Source organism: Nyctibius grandis, chromosome Z (genome assembly GCF_013368605.1).
Source record: "Nyctibius grandis isolate bNycGra1 chromosome Z, bNycGra1.pri, whole genome shotgun sequence".
NCBI classification, from domain to species: domain Eukaryota; kingdom Metazoa; phylum Chordata; class Aves; order Nyctibiiformes; family Nyctibiidae; genus Nyctibius; species Nyctibius grandis.
The window spans coordinates 7,880,081-7,897,158 of record NC_090695.1 but is presented as its reverse complement, the minus strand read 5'-3'; the positions used below and the strand labels follow the sequence as shown (position 1 = coordinate 7,897,158).

General features: G+C 54.6%; 1 pseudogene; it reads left to right on the top strand.

Moving 5' to 3' along the window:
• Nucleotides 1-9,716: 9,716 nt before the first annotated feature.
• Nucleotides 9,717-13,838, top strand: LOC137676887 (sperm microtubule inner protein 6-like; annotated as a pseudogene).
• Nucleotides 13,839-17,078: the final 3,240 nt, after the last annotated feature.

The window sequence follows — 17,078 nt, the reverse complement described above, 5'->3', positions numbered from 1 at the left end:
TACCAAGCACGGACACAGGCTAAATAAGGAGGGGGGTTTGGAAGCAGCACATAATTAATGAAGGCATGAAATGCCCTTCTCTGACTACGATCTGGGAGACCAGTGTCAGCAGGGAACACCGCCCGGGGCCTTCCACGTGTGCTGCAGATCATAAAGCCACGGGGCTGCGGTCCCCGCGAGAGGGGTGCTCCAGCACGGAGCCACCCGGGGCTCCACGTCCCCGCGGGGCAGCACCGCCGCACCCAAACCCCTCTTGGGGCGGGGAAAACCCCATGAAAAAAGCCTATCTGCCGGCTCTGGATCCCCCAGAGCACCCCAGCGCAGCCCCACCAGCGCCAAACCCCAAGTGCCGCCCCCCCCAGCGGTGTCGGTGCCCCAGCACGGAGGGGGGCGGGGTGAGCGGGTGCGGAGGCGGGGGGCGGGCAGGGGGGTGCCCCGTCCCGCAGACCCCCGGCTGCTGCCTGCCCGCTCGGGGCAGGGGCCGCAGGGAGCGGGGTGTCCGTGCGAACCCGCACCCCGGCCTTGGGGCGTTCCGCTGCGTAGGGGCCGCGCAAGTGTTTTCTCGGGATGGGTGGGGGTCTTCTTCCTGATGAGATTAACAGAGCCCGGAGACACATCCCCGGCTCCGCTCGCGAGGTGCGGCGGCGACTTTTGCCGCTGGACAGGTGATCGGCAGTGGAAACTTGGGCAAAGGGGTTTGCGCAGCGTGTTGTGCAGCGTGCAGGGTTGGGTCGGGTTGGGTTGGAGTGGTTTCTGGGACAGCCCCTCCATCAGCAAGTGCCGCTGGTGGCGACGAGCAGCCGAAGCTGTTTGAGAAAGCGCGAATCCTCCTTTCTCTTTGCTCTCTTCAACAGCCCTCAGGGGCTGGTATACTCATAAATCGTAGAATGGTTTTGGTTGGAAGGGACCTTTAGGATTACCGAGTCCAAGTGGCCGGCACAGCTCCCACATCCCCCACTGGGATGAGGAGGGGCGGGGGGGAGGAGGGGGTGTGTATGTTGTGTCTGCATGGCCAGATCCGCCCATGGAAGAGCTGCCAGGGAGCACTTCAAGGGGTTGATGATTGCATTTGCCCCAAGGGCATTGAGCGTCATTTGCTGTTGAATACAGGTGGAAATGTGGGGTCCTGAGTCGACAGCCCAGCTCCATGAGCCATCCAACACTCTCTGGAGCTGCCAGCACCTGGAGTTTCATGGTGACTCAATGGCTGGAAAATCGCAGGGGCCGTGCCAGAGGGATGTGCTTAGGTTTCCATTTCTTCCCCATATCGCATTGTAGCACTTGGGTGTTGGGGTGGGCTCAGGTTTCAGCCTACCTCAGCATCCAAAAGGCTGAGTGCTCCCAAAGTGCTGAATTGGCTCTTTTAAGACAGGATCTGGAGAGGCAAAACAGAGCACCGAGTCACAGAATCACGGAATGGTTGGGGTTGGAAGGGACCTCTGGAGATCATCCAGTCCAACCCCCTGCCAAAGCAGGTTCACCCAGAGCATGTTGCACAGGAACGCATCCAGGCGGGTTTTGAATATCTCCAGACAAGGGGACTCCACACCCTCCCTGGGCAGCCTGTGCCAGTGCTCTGTCATCCTCACAGTAAAGAAGTTTTTCCCCATATTCTGATGGAACTTCCCATGTTTCAGTTTGTGCCCGTTGCCCCTCGTGCTGTCACTGGGCACCACTGAGAAGAGTCTGGTCCCCTCCTCTTCACACCCACCCCTAAGGTATTTGGAAGCATTGATACGATCCCCCCTCAGTCTTCTCTTCTCCAGGCTGAACAGACCCAGCTCCATCAGCCTCTCCTTGTAGATGAGATGCACCCATCCTCTGATCATCTTGTAGCCCTCCACTGGACTCTCTCCAGCAGTTCCTTGTCTTTCTCAAACTGGGGGGCCCAGAACTGAATGCTGTGCGGTGGTTTGTCTTGGAGGATAGAGCTCAGCAGGAGTGAGATTAATGCCCATGGGAGCACTGGGGAGAGAGGCTGTTGGAGTGGTAGGGTGATAGGTGAAACACATCTTGCACCATCAGGAACTGGGCTGGGGGACCAAAAGACAGCAGTAAAGATGCCAAAATCTTTATGGCTGTGTATCTTATATGGGTGGAACTGGGATAGCGAGTGCTGATGGGAGGGAAGAGAGCATCGAAGGGTTCATTTGGGATATTCCCACAGCAGTTTCATGATCTTACCTTTAGCATCCATGTAATCATCTGAGGGTATAAACTGGCAGGTTTGCCTGGGCTTTTCCTTTACTTTTCCATTCTCTGTCCAAGCTCACATGGAGTATGGCCACTCTTACCTAGAATGAAGTAGGCTTTGTCATCTGGCTGCTGCTTGGCTCGGGAAGCACAGGCTGCAAGTTCAAAAGAAACACCTGCATAGATGGGGGGATTGGAACTAGATGATCTTTAGGGTCCCTTCCAACCGAAACCATTCTATGAGTCTATGGGCAGTGCCACAGGGCACGCTGGGCTAGGTTGACCCTAATGTTACCGGAAAATAGTAACCAAGAAAACTCTCCAAACCAAATGATAGTTTAGAAAGCCGACATTGGTTTATTGCAGCGCTGGGTGCATGGGGGATCTCTCCTCCTAGCATGCACACCTAAGAACAAAAGCTTGCTCCTTATATACACAATTCCAAGAAAAGCCCACGCATTCCAAAAAAGACCACTCATGCATAATATGTTATGTAATGCATTACGTAATGTCTTTACGCGTGTGTACTAAATTGGGGAAGGGGTCTTGGGTGGTCTCTGGGGGTCGCTGGTGGTCCCAATCCCCCTTAAATCGTGCTTGTGCGCAAGCGTGGTCCAGGCCTTCTTGTTTACAAGTACATGTGTTCCCAAGAAGAAGATATCGTTTTGAACTTATCTCTCCTCTGACACAAGAGTTTATGAATCAAGTTAATTTAGACATCACAAAGTTGTTCTTTGCAGTTTTGTTTTGTCTTTTGGCCTTATATAATTAGCAGAGACCTTTGTTTTTCTAGGACTAAGCGTAAACAGCATGAATCTTTGTTTACTAGAACCTTGTTATCAATCCCATAAACAAACTCTATCTACAAAGCATGTAGTTTACTTCAGAATCTATTATTATTCTCTATTATTCTAGCTAAAAGGAAAATTATTGACAGGAAAGTTTGTTCTATATAAAGGTAACACAGAGCAGGCCTTTAGAGCCTACTCTGAGGCCTACTCTTGCTAAACTGTTGCTAACTCTGAGGCCTGCTCTTGCTAAACCATTGCTAAATTGAACCGTCTGGTATCACTAAGGGGAAGGCATGGGAAGGTCTTCATTTTAAGGTGCTTTTCACCTCTAGGAGAACATTGCATCCTTGTCACTTCCTTTCAAGCCTTTCCTGTGAGAGGGATTGCTCCAAACCTTGAACCACATCTCATCAGACAAACTCACCTCTGTTTCAGAGCCGCACAAGCCCTGAAGCAGAAGGGCCAGCAATTTAACACAGAGGAAAAGGTTCTGACCTGGGATTACCTACAGAAGATTAGTGCAGGTTTCTCACAGGGGCTGGCATCCATATTTTATCTCCCTGTATTGTGCAGCTGCTGCATTGCTTCCAAAAAATTACAGCAACATCCCCTCCTTTGTCCCCCTCCACACTGGTGGCAATCCCGGGATCACAGCAGCTAAGTGTTGCCTGGCTGAGCACCGCTCTAGCAGCTTGCTGGGGATGCAAAGGTTGGGGACTAATGGAGATTACATGGAGCAGAGCACCATGGCCCGTGAACCGTGCAGCAAGCCATGTCACAGAGCAGCACAGACACCAGCAGGACAGGTTACAGCTTTCCGTAGTGCCTGTGGAGAGCAGCTCTTCCCATTGCTTCCCAGACCCGTTTGCCACTGATGGTGGCTCCGAGCCTTTCTCTTTCTCTAAAAAGCTGCTCCAGCAAAAGATGGATTTGCTTCTGGAAGGAGCCCGCCTTGCTGGTTGTGCCTGGTTTGTGCAGCCATTTCCATAGTAACAAATGGTGATACAGGTGGTGGGATTGTGTCAGGGAGTGGAAGGTACAAAAGAAGCCTCATTAAAGTGTGACGGTCTCAAACATGTCACTGAAAATCAGCACAGTAGGCACCAGGAAAACAAAGGGCCACTGAAAGGCCGTGCTGAGATAAGCCCCGTTAGCTGCCGAGACATTTACCCTCCTGGAGCAGCATTTCTGCCCTAGTATCACTGCTCTCCACCCAGGCTGCCTTCTTTCTTCTTCACCCTAAAAAGCTGTGACTCCATTTTTTACCCACCTTCCTTGAGCCTGCATGATTTGGGAGATGCAGAGTTTGTTGGGAGATGTTGTACAGACCCATGGAGAGAGCTGGAAAACTTGGACAAGCTCACGGATTTCTTTGCTCAGTGTCTTTGCACAGAAAAGCTGCAGTAGCAGCTGTGTTCAGCCTGTAGCTGCCTCTGTCCTGAGACAAACCCAAGGCAAATGTCAGACCAGTGGGAGATCCAACCATGATGGTGAGTGAGCCCGAGAGCAGGCTGGGGTTTCTCTTCACCTGCCTAAAGGCTGTGGGGCTGCGGGTTAGCCAGGCTAGTGTAAAACCGTGGTGTGATCCAGCAAGCCAAGCTGTCCGCCCTCACCGTCCTGGGCTCAGCACTGCAGGAAGTCTGGGACCCAAGTCCCAGGTCCCAGGCCTGACAGCCCACGTGCTTCTGGCGTGGGCTGGAGACCTGCAGCAGAGGCACGGGTGGGATGCCTGTCGGCTGCGCTCTTGCTCCGCTGGGGCAGGGCACTGTAAGACACCCTGGTAGGACTGTAGTTCTGCAGGGAGAAAGACTCTTGCAGAGGATGAACTCTTTACAGAGAAGAAAATTCTGATTCCCCCCCCTTTTTGCATGTTTTTTACTATTTTAACTCTTTCCACAGAGGTTATTGAACCTTCAGTTTAATAAAGGAAACGAGCCACCATTAAATAGCTTTCTGAAGGGTCTGAAAGCAGGCGACACTTGAATGCAGAACTGGTTATGCCTAACGTGCAACTTCCAGACCTCATGGTACATCACATAGCTGAGTCACCCTGTGTGCTGTGCAGAGACTGGGGTGGGACAGCTCGTTCTGGATGCCACCTCTAAGCACGTGGAGGAAAAGGAGGTTATCAGGAGTAGTCAGCATGGATTCACCAAGGGGAAATCATGCTTGACTAATCTGATGGCCTTCTGTGAGGACATGACCAGCTGGGTGGATGAGGGGAGAGCAGTGGATGTTGTCTACCTTGACTTCAGCAAGGCTTTTGACACTGTCTCCCATGACATCCTCATAGGAAAGCTCAGGGAGCGTGGGTTAGATGAGTGGACAGTGAGGTGGATTGAGAACTGGCTGAATGGCAGAGCTCAGAGCGTTGTGATGAGTGGTGCTGAGTCTAGTTGGAGGCCTGTAGCTAGTGGTGTTCCCCCGGGATCAGTACTGGGTCCAGTCCTGTTTAACTTACTCACCAGTGACCTGGACAAAGGGACGGAGTGTACCCTCAGCAAGTTTGCTGATGACACAAAACTGGGAGGGGTGGCCGATACCCCAGAATGCTGTGCTGCCATTCAGCGAGACCTGGGCAGGCTGGAGAGCTGGGTGAAGAGGAATCTAATGAAATTCAGCAAAGGCAAGTGTAGGGTCCTGCACCTAGGGAGGAATAACCCCAGGCACGAGTACAGGCTGAGGGTTGACCTGCTGGAAAGCAGCTCTGTGGAGAAAGACCTGGGAGTTCTGGTGGACACCAAGTTCACCATGAGCCAACAATGTGCCCTCATGGCCAGGAAAGCCAATGGTATCCTGGGGTGCATTAGGAAGAGTGTGGCGAGCTGGTCAAGGGAGGTTCTCCTCCCCTCTACACTGCCCTAGTGAGGCCACACCTGGAGTAACTGTGCAGTTCTGGGCCCCCAGTTCAAGAAAGACAAGGAACTACTGGAGAGAGTCCAGTGGAGGGCTATAAAGGTGATCAGAGGACTGGAGCATCTCTCTTACAAGGAGAGGCTGAGGGAGCTGGGGCTGTTTAGCCTGGAGAAGAGAAGACTGAGGGGGGATCTTGTCAATACTTCCAAATACCTTAGGGGTGGGTGTCAAGAGGATGGGGCCAGACTCTTCTCAGTGGTGCCCAGTGACAGCACAAGGGGCAACGGGCACAAACTGAAACATGGGAAGTTCCATCTGACTATGGGGAAAAAATTCTTTACTGTGAGGGTGACAGAGCACTGGCACAGGCTGCCCAAGGAGGTTGTGGAGTCCCCTTGTCTGGAGAGATTCAAAACCCACGTGGACACGACCCTGTGCAATGTGCTCTGGGTGAACCTGCTTTGGCAGGGGGTTGGACTAGATGATCTCCAGAGGTCCCTTCCAACCCCAAAGAGTCTGTGATTCTGTGGGAGAGTCAGCGCTGACCATCACGCCAACAGCCACGGCTTCCCAAACTGAAGATGAATCCGACCAGGAAGCGGGGGAAGGAGCAGCAACAGTAGAAGGATAGCTAGTTATCACAGGTAATCTTTGGTATCCATGTCCGGTGGTTAGTCCGAGAATTGCAAACCTTGTTGTATTGCACACGTCCTCCTTCCACTCCTCTTTTCTCAAAGCAGCCATCGTCTTTCCTCCCCCCACCCCATGCACTAGTGATGAGCATCAGAGGCAGTTGCACCAAAGTGACTCTCAGCCCAGTTCTGCATCTCCCTCTCCCACCCGAACCCAAGGCGGTCCCAACAGTTGTTGGCCATCACAGGTCTTAGTTTTTAGTAACCCACTTGGGTTTCTTTCCTCGTGTACCATAGCTTCCTCCGCACGCACTCTAGCAGGGCAGTACAGGAGGCTCTGGCTGTGTCCCAAGAAGCTTCTTTGCCCCCTGGCAGCACCTTGCAGACATGCACCTTACTGGGAATGTACTGGGTCGATGCTGGTGAGATCTGGCGCTGCTGATCTTACGTAGGTGGCAACTGATGGGGATCCACTGGGACAAGCTGGCAGGAAGTGGCTACTGTCCCTTTTCTTTACTTTTTTGAGGGAGAAGGGGATTTTTTTGGCATTCTGATTATTGTCCACTTTCCAGTGGCCAAGTTCTGGGCTGCATTAATAATTGGGGTTAATTGCTTGGCACTTTGCACCAACCGTAATGGCAAACACCATGGCCGTATCCAGAGCCCGGGTACAGGCCGGGTTTCTCCGGCTTTGAAGCTAGCAAAGTGCTTTCAGCAGGCTCCAGACAGACGTTTCTGGCAGGCAGGGGAACAGCACTCCTCCGAGTCCAGATCAAATCTATACTTCCATTTCATGTCCTCAGCTTGGAAAAAACTCGACCCAATCAAATGCTTCCCAGGTCTCCTTTCCCCTGGCACCCCAGGGGAGGGGGTGGCGGGAGGCATTTGGGGGCCACCGAAAGCGAGATCCTTTTGGATGTATTTAATGGAGATATCCTTCAGGAGGAGAGACCTCCTGACCTTTGCGCTATCTCAGAGCAGGAGATTAATTTCCAGCTGTCCTTGCCTATAGTGAAACATAGCTGAAACAGCCAAATGCAAAGTAGAGTTTAACGTAGGGTTTGACCTGAATAACCTTTTAATTAGGAAGACAAATTTGTTGTAGCTTGACCTTAGTCCATGTTAGGAACCTGCTAATCATTTGACATACAGAGTGTATTAATGCTGCACTTAACTTGGCCATTGGTTTTATTATCTGGTTTTGGGAGTTTTTTCACTCCCAAAGCATCAGTCTGCTTCTTGTATGGGTTTCTTTTTCTTTTTTTCCCGTTCAGAACATGTAGCACACTGTTGTATTTCTGTTCCTGTCCGCGTAGAGTATTGCCTTAAACAGATCAGTTGTGTTGTGGTTTGTTTGGGGTTTTCTTTTTTCTACCATCAGTTTTATGCATTAATTTATTTAAAAACGTGGGGTTTTTTTTTCAAAAACATGAAACATGTATAATATTTTTTTTAACATTTCCATTGCAGTATTTATCATTGTTACTGGTTGTGTGTAGTGTAACAGAATTAATGATATTAAAAAGCATACATATGAAAACCAGGCTGCCAGCCTTTCTCATTGGAGCGAACTGGGGTGAGAGGGTACCAACGGCACCACCTCCTCTGAGCCCCCAGCAACTGCAGGTACTGAAATCGGGGGGTGCCAGCCTTCACGCCATGGCCAATACCAGCCTGACTGGGCCCAGTTGAAGTGGCTGGTGTGGAGCTGTGCCGCTGGGGCCAGCCACCTCCCAGCCAGCGTTTAGGAAATGCTTCTCCCTAAAGCAGCAGGAAGGCACGTCGGGCTGAACCCAGCCCCTGCATCTGCGCTGCGACACAAGCAGGAAGAAGTCCTGCATCTGTACTACACCGATGGGTGAAATCACCTTTTCTCCAGCCTTGCAGCTGTTTCTGCCCCTTGAAGCCACTGGCACGAGAGCACTGATGTTAGAACCCAACGCCAGCAGCTGGAAACCCCAGGGACTGCCGGGGACAACCGTGGCGGGGAGGGGGGCACTGGCTCACTCTGGCAGCCAGCCTGGTGCAGGATGAGTCCTCCTCCCCCAGCTGAGAGGCTGGGGCTCCTCTCTGCAGAGCGGTGCTCCCCAGATCTGTGCCGTGGGGTGCTCTGAGGCCACTGGGAGTGAAGGGAGGGGGGGTAAGCATCGCTGGCACGCTCACATCCAACCTTCCCTCCCGGCCTCCCGCTGGCTCCCAGGAGGGGATGGGGCTGATGGAGAGCCTAAGCTTGGCTCAGCAGAGACCAGCGGGGTGTGAAAATCAAGGGCAGCTTGGTTTCTTCATTTCATCCCTAGCAGCTCATTAATCACGTTTGCCTGGAGGCATTCAGGTGCCCCCGGCTGCCCAGCCCCGCCGTCCCCTGCAGCAAGCAGAGCAGGGCTCTGCAGCCCTTCAAGGGGACGGGTTGGCATCCACCCTGCCAAGATGGACATGGGTCTTCACTGGTCATCTCCAAAAATGTGGCAGCAGAGCGGCCGGAGCCAGGAGTTGGCACTGTGAGATAAGCCTGTGTGAGCAGGGTTTCTGCAGGGGCAGGATTTCTGCTCGACTTCCCAGCTCGGGGAAAAGCAAATCCAGTTCATGCAAATCCCTCCCTGGCATAACCCAGCTGCCTCTGCACTGAGATGGATGGGGATCACTCACTCTGACTGCAGAGCCCATGACTCAGGACAGAAGAGCAAACAAGCCACGCAGGATCACCTAAATCCAGCTTTTTAGTTAAAAAGGGGAGGCAGAACAGGGGATAAATCCCCCGGCTACCCCAGCAGGCTGTGGCAGCGGTGCCTGATGCTGTGCCCTGGGCATTGGCTGCAGTGGTGGGGTGCTGTGTGCAGGCAGCTGGGTTGCTGCAGTATTTCCAAGGAAATATGGGAGCGAGGGGCTGGAAAAGCCACAGTCACTGCTCATGCACCTTCCCAAAAAAATAATCCTGACTAGGACCAGCGGAAAGTGTTTCCTGCCATTGTTAAGGTAATTGTCTGCAGGAGGGGAGGAAGCCCAGAGCCAGGACAAAGCCAGGAGGGTGCAGCCCATGGGGGGATGCAGGCAGCGACTGCTGTGCCCTAGGTTAGAACCAGAGCGTGGCTATGGGACTGACAGAGAGCCACCAAATCCCCCTGCCGTCACACTGTGACATCACTGATGACATAAGCACCATCCTGGGCTGGCAGGGCAGTGGCACCAGCCCTGTCCCCTTCTCTGCGTGGGCTGCAAGCCCCCAGCCCCACGCAGTGCTGCTCAAGCCAGTGGGGCATCCCCGGGACCCTCTGGGACTCCAACAACTCCGGTCCTGGTGGGCTGCTGCACCATGTTCCTCTTCTCCAAAAAATACAAGACCCCCGTCAGCACTTACACCGACGCCTACCGCCCACCATGCTCTGTCAAAACGATCAAGCATTACAGGACTCTGGAGCTGCCCTGGAAAGAAAAGTTTGTGACACAGGTAAATGCCATGGGAGGAGCAAACCTCAGGGTTTCTACCCCTACCCCCTGTGGATGCTCAGTGCCGGGCAGGGGGGTGGCACAGGGACTCGCGGGGTGCCTTGTTGCATGTGTGTAACTGGGGCGGGGGGGGGAATGTGCTCCCTGGTTAGGAAAGCGTTTGACACCCCACAGCTTGTGCTCGCTGGCTTCTTGTGCAGCTTCTTGGAGCTGCACCCCACGGTGGCTTCGGGCTCTCAGGGCTGGCGGTCACCAGCACAAGCTCTCACATGCCAGCCCTGTCCATCAGCAGGTTTCAGGGTGCGCAAAGGGCAGGATCTGCTGAGGAAGGGGAAACTGAGGCAGTGGCAGGGCTCAGGCCAGGGCTGCTGCGTGACACGGTAGCGATGGAGCGGACGGATTGGGGTGGCTCTGAGAGCTGTTCCAGCACACAGCCCCCAGGCTCAGCTCAGTCCTGACTGGGGGACCTTCCGTGCCAGGGGGACTGTGCTAAGGGCTGGGGAGAGATCTGAGAACCAAAAAACCCTCCCAGCCCTGGTTCTGGAGGAGGAGGGATCCCTGAGCCGTGGCCTCACTGCGGGAGGTGTCTGTGGGACACGCAGCTTTCCCCACACGGGCTAACAAGTGTGCAGGCTCCGATGCAAAGCACGCTGCAAACTGGCTCATCTCCTGCAGCCTCGTTAGCCTGTGCATTATAATGAGGGAGCCAGCAGAGGGCATGGAGAGGGATGTCACCACCGTGCAGGGACAGAAATGGCTTGTGCAACCAGGGCACCCGTCTGCCCCACGAGACCCCAGCCCTCTTGCGCTTTGCCAGCTGTAGGACATGGGTTTGGTCCTGTAACTGCCTTCCCAGCCTCTGCTGGCCCCATACCTGGTGGTCCCAGTGCACCCACCCCATCTGCCACTCTGCAAAGTGCCCAGATGCCTATGCACACCCTGGGTGCAAGGGGAGAGGAGCCAGTGATGCCCAGCCATCCTCCGCCCCTGGGTTTGGGTGAGCAGGAAGCTTGCAGAGGGGATCACGGTGCTGCCCCGACGGCCGCAAAGGCAGATGCTGCCGTGTGGCCTGGATGTCTCTCCTCACTCTCCGCTGTCTGCAGGGATTAACGATGCCCCCGGTGCAAAATCCAGCGAGCCAAGGTCAAACAGACCAGCTGATTAAGGCACTGATACCGGCGTACTACAGGAACACCTCCGACCTCGCTCTCTGCTGGCCCGAGAAATACTACCTGGCCAGGTCCAGAGGTACTGCCAAGGTCCCTGCTGTCCCCCCATGTGACACGGGGGGGGGGTCAGCACATCCCCCTGGGGTCGGGGGGTTGAGGGTGCTGGCAGCGGCTCTGTTCATCCCCCCTTTTGCATCCTGTGTCCCCCCCACAGTGACAAAGGGACCCTCCCTCAGCATCTGCGCTTGTTGCTTTGCCGCAGCTGCCCGTCCCCATCCCTGTCCCAGGGATGTCCGCAGGCCCCCAGGGTTCTCTCCCTCAGTGGCCCCTAAACACCCCCTGGTGGTAGGTGCTGCCGGGGGGACACCCTCCTGGCACCCCACAGCCCCCAGGGACCAAGGCTGGGTGGGCAGGGACCAGTGACCAATGAGCTGGAAACGGTGGCTGTCACCTCCGTCACAGATCTTTAACAAGGACCCTAGAAGCAGCACCTCTGACATGTCCCCTGGCCCCACGGCATGGTGTTTCAGGGAGAGGGGGAACAGTCGGGACTTCCCGGCCATCCGCCCTGTCCTCAGCACCACAGGACACCCCTGCTTGTCGCTTCTGCCTTGCAGAGAGATACCACCCCGTTCTTGTCAACAAGGACAAATACATCACCTGGAGAACATGTCCCTGCAACAGCACAGACTGGAATAAGCACTCCTCTTACCTCCTCCTCCTGCCCAAGGTAGAGTCCAGCCCCCCAGACCTCCCAAACTGGAGCCGCCTCAGGTGCTGCCAGCACCTCAGGCTCTGCAGAGAAAGGCTGGCAAACCTGCAAGGGCTGCCATCGCTACTTGCAGGAGACAAGGATGGACACCTTCCTGTACAGAACACCCAGTGCCGTACCTCCCGAAACGCACCTGCCTCAATAAACCTGGTAACTACCCTTGCCCTGTCCCTGTACTCTGGCTGTAGCTGTGCCTGTGCCATGCTGGCGTCCATCCGGGTGATGGGCTGCCTGCTCCTCCTGCACATCTCTCTCCACTTGCAGAGTGGGAAGTGGTCATTGACACGCTGCACAGGGTGCCATGTACACCGTGATGGGGAGGGGACCCTTCCAGGACTACTACAGGCCCCTGCTCTGGGCGCCACTACTGCCTGCGAGAGATTGACGCTACTACGCTGATGGGACCCCTGCGATCAGAAGACATCTCAATGCACTACGAGAGAGGGCTGTAAGGCTGGGATGGGTGGGGAGGGGATGGGTTGACTTGGGTTGGGATGGGTTGGATTGGGATGGGATGGACGTGACCTCCCTTGTCCTCGGGGCCACGGCTCACCCTACCTCCTCTGCCTCTTGCAGGAGTACCCCGCGCTGCGGTTACAGCCCCAGAGCGATCTTCTGTACGTCTACACATCGCCTCCAGCCATCCTCCCCATACAGGAGCCCTAGGTACAGGCTGGTTCCGTGGGGGGAGCACTCCAAGCCGGTTGCCATGGGAGAAAAGCCTATTATTTTTTCCTAACGCCAGCCAGCCACTAGCTCTGTTTTCACTGGGGTTTCACACAAAATTGCTCAGAGGGTTATTCCTGGGATGATGGTGCAGACTGCAGACGTGGTGGGGTAGCGGGTCCCATCACACTGCCCATGCAGGCAGCCATGCAGGAGCTGCACCTCCATCTCGCGGGCTAAGTGGACATGATCAGGGAGGGCAGGACACCGTTGCGGTGCTGGGCTGTGGAGCGTGTTGTTGCTACCCATGGAGAAGCAGTTGCCAAATTTACTCCCAGGACAGGTGTTTCTATGCTTGGTCTCATCCAGCGGTCCTTGGGACTATATGGCACCTGAAATCTTGCTCGCACCCCTGAGTCCGGCTGCATGTAGCTTACCATCTCCCAGATTTTGGGGCCACATGAGTGTTTCTTGTGCTGCTCCTGTATTTTCTATTGTCATTGTTTGCTCTTCTTATGCAAGAACCTGTTCCCTGGTCACGCTGTTGGTTATGCGGTACTCAGCCCTGTCCTTCACCCCCTGCAGGTCTGGCAGCACCTTTTAATCCCCACATGTTTACCTTTAGGATGCCTCCATTGCTGAGGCAACTTTTTTTCAGCCCTGGGGAAGCAGCAAGGGGAGAGGGGGAGCTGTTCAACCAGCTCAGTCATTATTCTGCTCCTGCATCACACCCCCACGGGCCAAAATCAGGCATCAGGCTTTGCAGAAAACGTGTGATTGGCTTTAAATTCCTGAGCCCAGAAACTAAAACCAAACAACGAGAACAACTAGGGAGTGCTGGGTTCCCCATAGATGTTCCTATGCCCAAGCCTTGGCGATATGTTTCTCAAGGTCTTCTCCACTGAGAAACAGGCAGATTTTTCCTCGACTGGCATGATGCTGGGAACAAAGGGTTTAGGAAAATTACAGTGCAAAAGAGAGTGGGCGTTGGCAGGGTGGGAGACCCACTAGAAGCAGCTCACTGAGATGGCTTCAGCTCTTCTGCCCGGACTTCACTTTGGCCTCAGCACCCAAAGACACACACCAAAGTGGATGGGGGCAGCTGCGTGTCTGCTGCTCACCCCTAAGCAATGCTGGCAACCAAAAGCGTGTTTTCTGCTGTTCTTCTTCACCAGACTTTTGTCCTCCCATGGCTGATAACTTTATCTGCTGTCCTAGGTGGGACTCGAGCCACTTCAGCAAGGCAGGAGGAGTCCAGAGAGGCAGCTTCATCATCCACCCTGAGTTTTCCTCTGAGGCTTACTCTGCCCCGTAGAGCCGGTGAAGAGCAAAGATGAGCTTTCATTAAAACTGTCTGGAGCAGCTGTTCTGTTCAGACTCTTTCCTGCAGGTTGGGGGAGTCCCTGGGGAGGGGGAAGAAAACCTCAGCAACTGCTGGCTTGGTGGGCACTTCAACAGCCCTCAGGGGCTGCTACCCTGTCACCCGCCCGCAAGCTTGAGACCAAGAAAGCACACGAGGAAAAGCTCTCAGAGCACAGTAACACAGCCAGAAATAGAAGCAGTCATTGATACCCGCGTTTTGTCAGCTTCGTGCTGGGCTGCTTAGGACGTGCTTGCTTTTGCCAAGTTATCCGGGAAGAGCTGCCATCCGTCTGGGATACAAGCACGGACACAGGCTAAATAAGGAGGGGGGTTTGGAAGCAGCACATAATTAATGAAGGCATGAAATGCCCTTCTCTGACTACGATCTGGGAGACCAGTGTCAGCAGGGAACACCGCCCGGGGCCTTCCACGTGTGCTGCAGATCATAAAGCCACGGGGCTGCGGTCCCCGCGAGAGGGGTGCTCCAGCACGGAGCCACCCGGGGCTCCACGTCCCCGCGGGGCAGCACCGCCGCACCCAAACCCCTCTTGGGCGGGGAAAACCCCATGAAAAAAGCCTATCTGCCGGCTCTGGATCCCCCAGAGCACCCCAGCGCAGCCCCACCAGCGCCAAACCCCAAGTGCCGCCCCCCCCAGCGGTGTCGGTGCCCCAGCACGGAGGGGGGCGGGGTGAGCGGGTGCGGAGGCGGGGGGCGGGCAGGGGGGTGCCCCGTCCCGCAGACCCCCGGCTGCTGCCTGCCCGCTCGGGGGCAGGGGCCGCAGGGAGCGGGGTGTCCGTGCGAACCCGCACCCCCCGGCCTTGGGGCGTTCCGCTGCGTAGGGGCCGCGCAAGTGTTTTCTCGGGATGGGTGGGGGTCTTCTTCCTGATGAGATTAACAGAGCCCGGAGACACATCCCCGGCTCCGCTCGCGAGGTGCGGCGGCGACTTTTGCCGCTGGACAGGTGATCGGCAGTGGAAACTTGGGCAAAGGGGTTTGCGCAGCGTGTTGTGCAGCGTGCAGGGTTGGGTCGGGTTGGGTTGGAGTGGTTTCTGGGACAGCCCCTCCATCAGCAAGTGCCGCTGGTGCGACGAGCAGCCGAAGCTGTTTGAGAAAGCGCGAATCCTCCTTTCTCTTTGCTCTCTTCAACAGCCCTCAGGGGCTGGTATACTCATAAATCGTAGAATGGTTTTGGTTGGAAGGGACCTTTAGGATTACCGAGTCCAAGTGGCCGGCACAGCTCCCACATCCCCCCACTGGGATGAGGAGGGGCGGGGGGGGGGGAGGGGGTGTGTATGTTGTGTCTGCATGGCCAGATCCGCCCATGGAAGAGCTGCCAGGGAGCACTTCAAGGGGTTGATGATTGCATTTGCCCCAAGGGCATTGAGCGTCATTTGCTGTTGAATACAGGTGGAAATGTGGGGTCCTGAGTCGACAGCCCAGCTCCATGAGCCATCCAACACTCTCTGGAGCTGCCAGCACCTGGAGTTTCATGGTGACTCAATGGCTGGAAAATCGCAGGGGCCGTGCCAGAGGGATGTGCTTAGGTTTCCATTTCTTCCCCATATCGCATTGTAGCACTTGGGTGTTGGGGTGGGCTCAGGTTTCAGCCTACCTCAGCATCCAAAAGGGCTGAGTGCTCCCAAAGTGCTGAATTGGCTCTTTTAAGACAGGATCTGGAGAGGCAAAACAGAGCACCGAGTCACAGAATCACGGAATGGTTGGGGTTGGAAGGGACCTCTGGAGATCATCCAGTCCAACCCCCTGCCAAAGCAGGTTCACCCAGAGCATGTTGCACAGGAACGCATCCAGGCGGGTTTTGAATATCTCCAGACAAGGGGACTCCACACCCTCCCTGGGCAGCTGTGCCAGTGCTCTGTCATCCTCACAGTAAAGAAGTTTTTCCCCATATTCTGATGGAACTTCCCATGTTTCAGTTTGTGCCCGTTGCCCCTCGTGCTGTCACTGGGCACCACTGAGAAGAGTCTGGTCCCCTCCTCTTCACACCCACCCCTAAGGTATTTGGAAGCATTGATACGATCCCCCCTCAGTCTTCTCTTCTCCAGGCTGAACAGACCCAGCTCCATCAGCCTCTCCTTGTAGATGAGATGCACCCATCCTCTGATCATCTTTGTAGCCCTCCACTGGACTCTCTCCAGCAGTTCCTTGTCTTTCTCAAACTGGGGGGCCCAGAACTGAATGCTGTGCGGTGGTTTGTCTTGGAGGATAGAGCTCAGCAGGAGTGAGATTAATTGCCCATGGGAGCACTGGGGAGAGAGGCTGTTGGAGTGGTAGGGTGATAGGTGAAGCACATCTTGCACCATCAGGAACTGGGCTGGGGGACCAAAAGACAGCAGTAAAGATGCCAAAATCTTTATGGCTGTGTATCTTATATGGGTGGAACTGGGATAGCGAGTGCTGATGGGAGGGAAGAGAGCATCGAAGGGTTCATTTGGGATATTCCCACAGCAGTTTCATGATCTTACCTTTAGCATCCATGTAATCATCTGAGGGTATAAACTGGCAGGTTTGCCTGGGCTTTTCCTTTACTTTTCCATTCTCTGTCCAAGCTCACATGGAGTATGGCCACTCTTACCTAGAATGAAGTAGGCTTTGTCATCTGTGCTGCTTGGCTCGGGAAGCACAGGCTGCAAGTTCAAAAGAAACACCTGCATAGATGGGGGGATTGGAACTAGATGATCTTTAGGGTCCCTTCCAACCGAAACCATTCTATGAGTCTATGGGCAGTGCCACAGGGCACGCTGGGCTAGGTTGACCCTAATGTTACCGGAAAATAGTAACCAAGAAAACTCTCCAAACCAAATGATAGTTTAGAAAGCCGACATTGGTTTATTGCAGCGCTGGGTGCATGGGGGATCTCTCTCTCCTAGCATGCACACCTAAGAACAAAAGCTTGCTCCTTATATACACAATTCCAAGAAAAGCCCACGCATTCCAAAAAAGACCACTCATGCATAATATGTTATGTAATGCATTACGTAATGTCTTTACGCGTGTACTAAATTGGGGAAGGGGTCTTGGGTGGTCTCTGGGGGTCGCTGGTGGTCCCAATCCCCCTTAAATCGTGCTTGTGCGCAAGCGTGGTCCAGGCCTTCTTGTTTACAAGTACATGTGTTCCCAAGAAGAAGATATCGTTTTGAACTTATCTCTCCTCTGACACAAGAGTTTATGAAT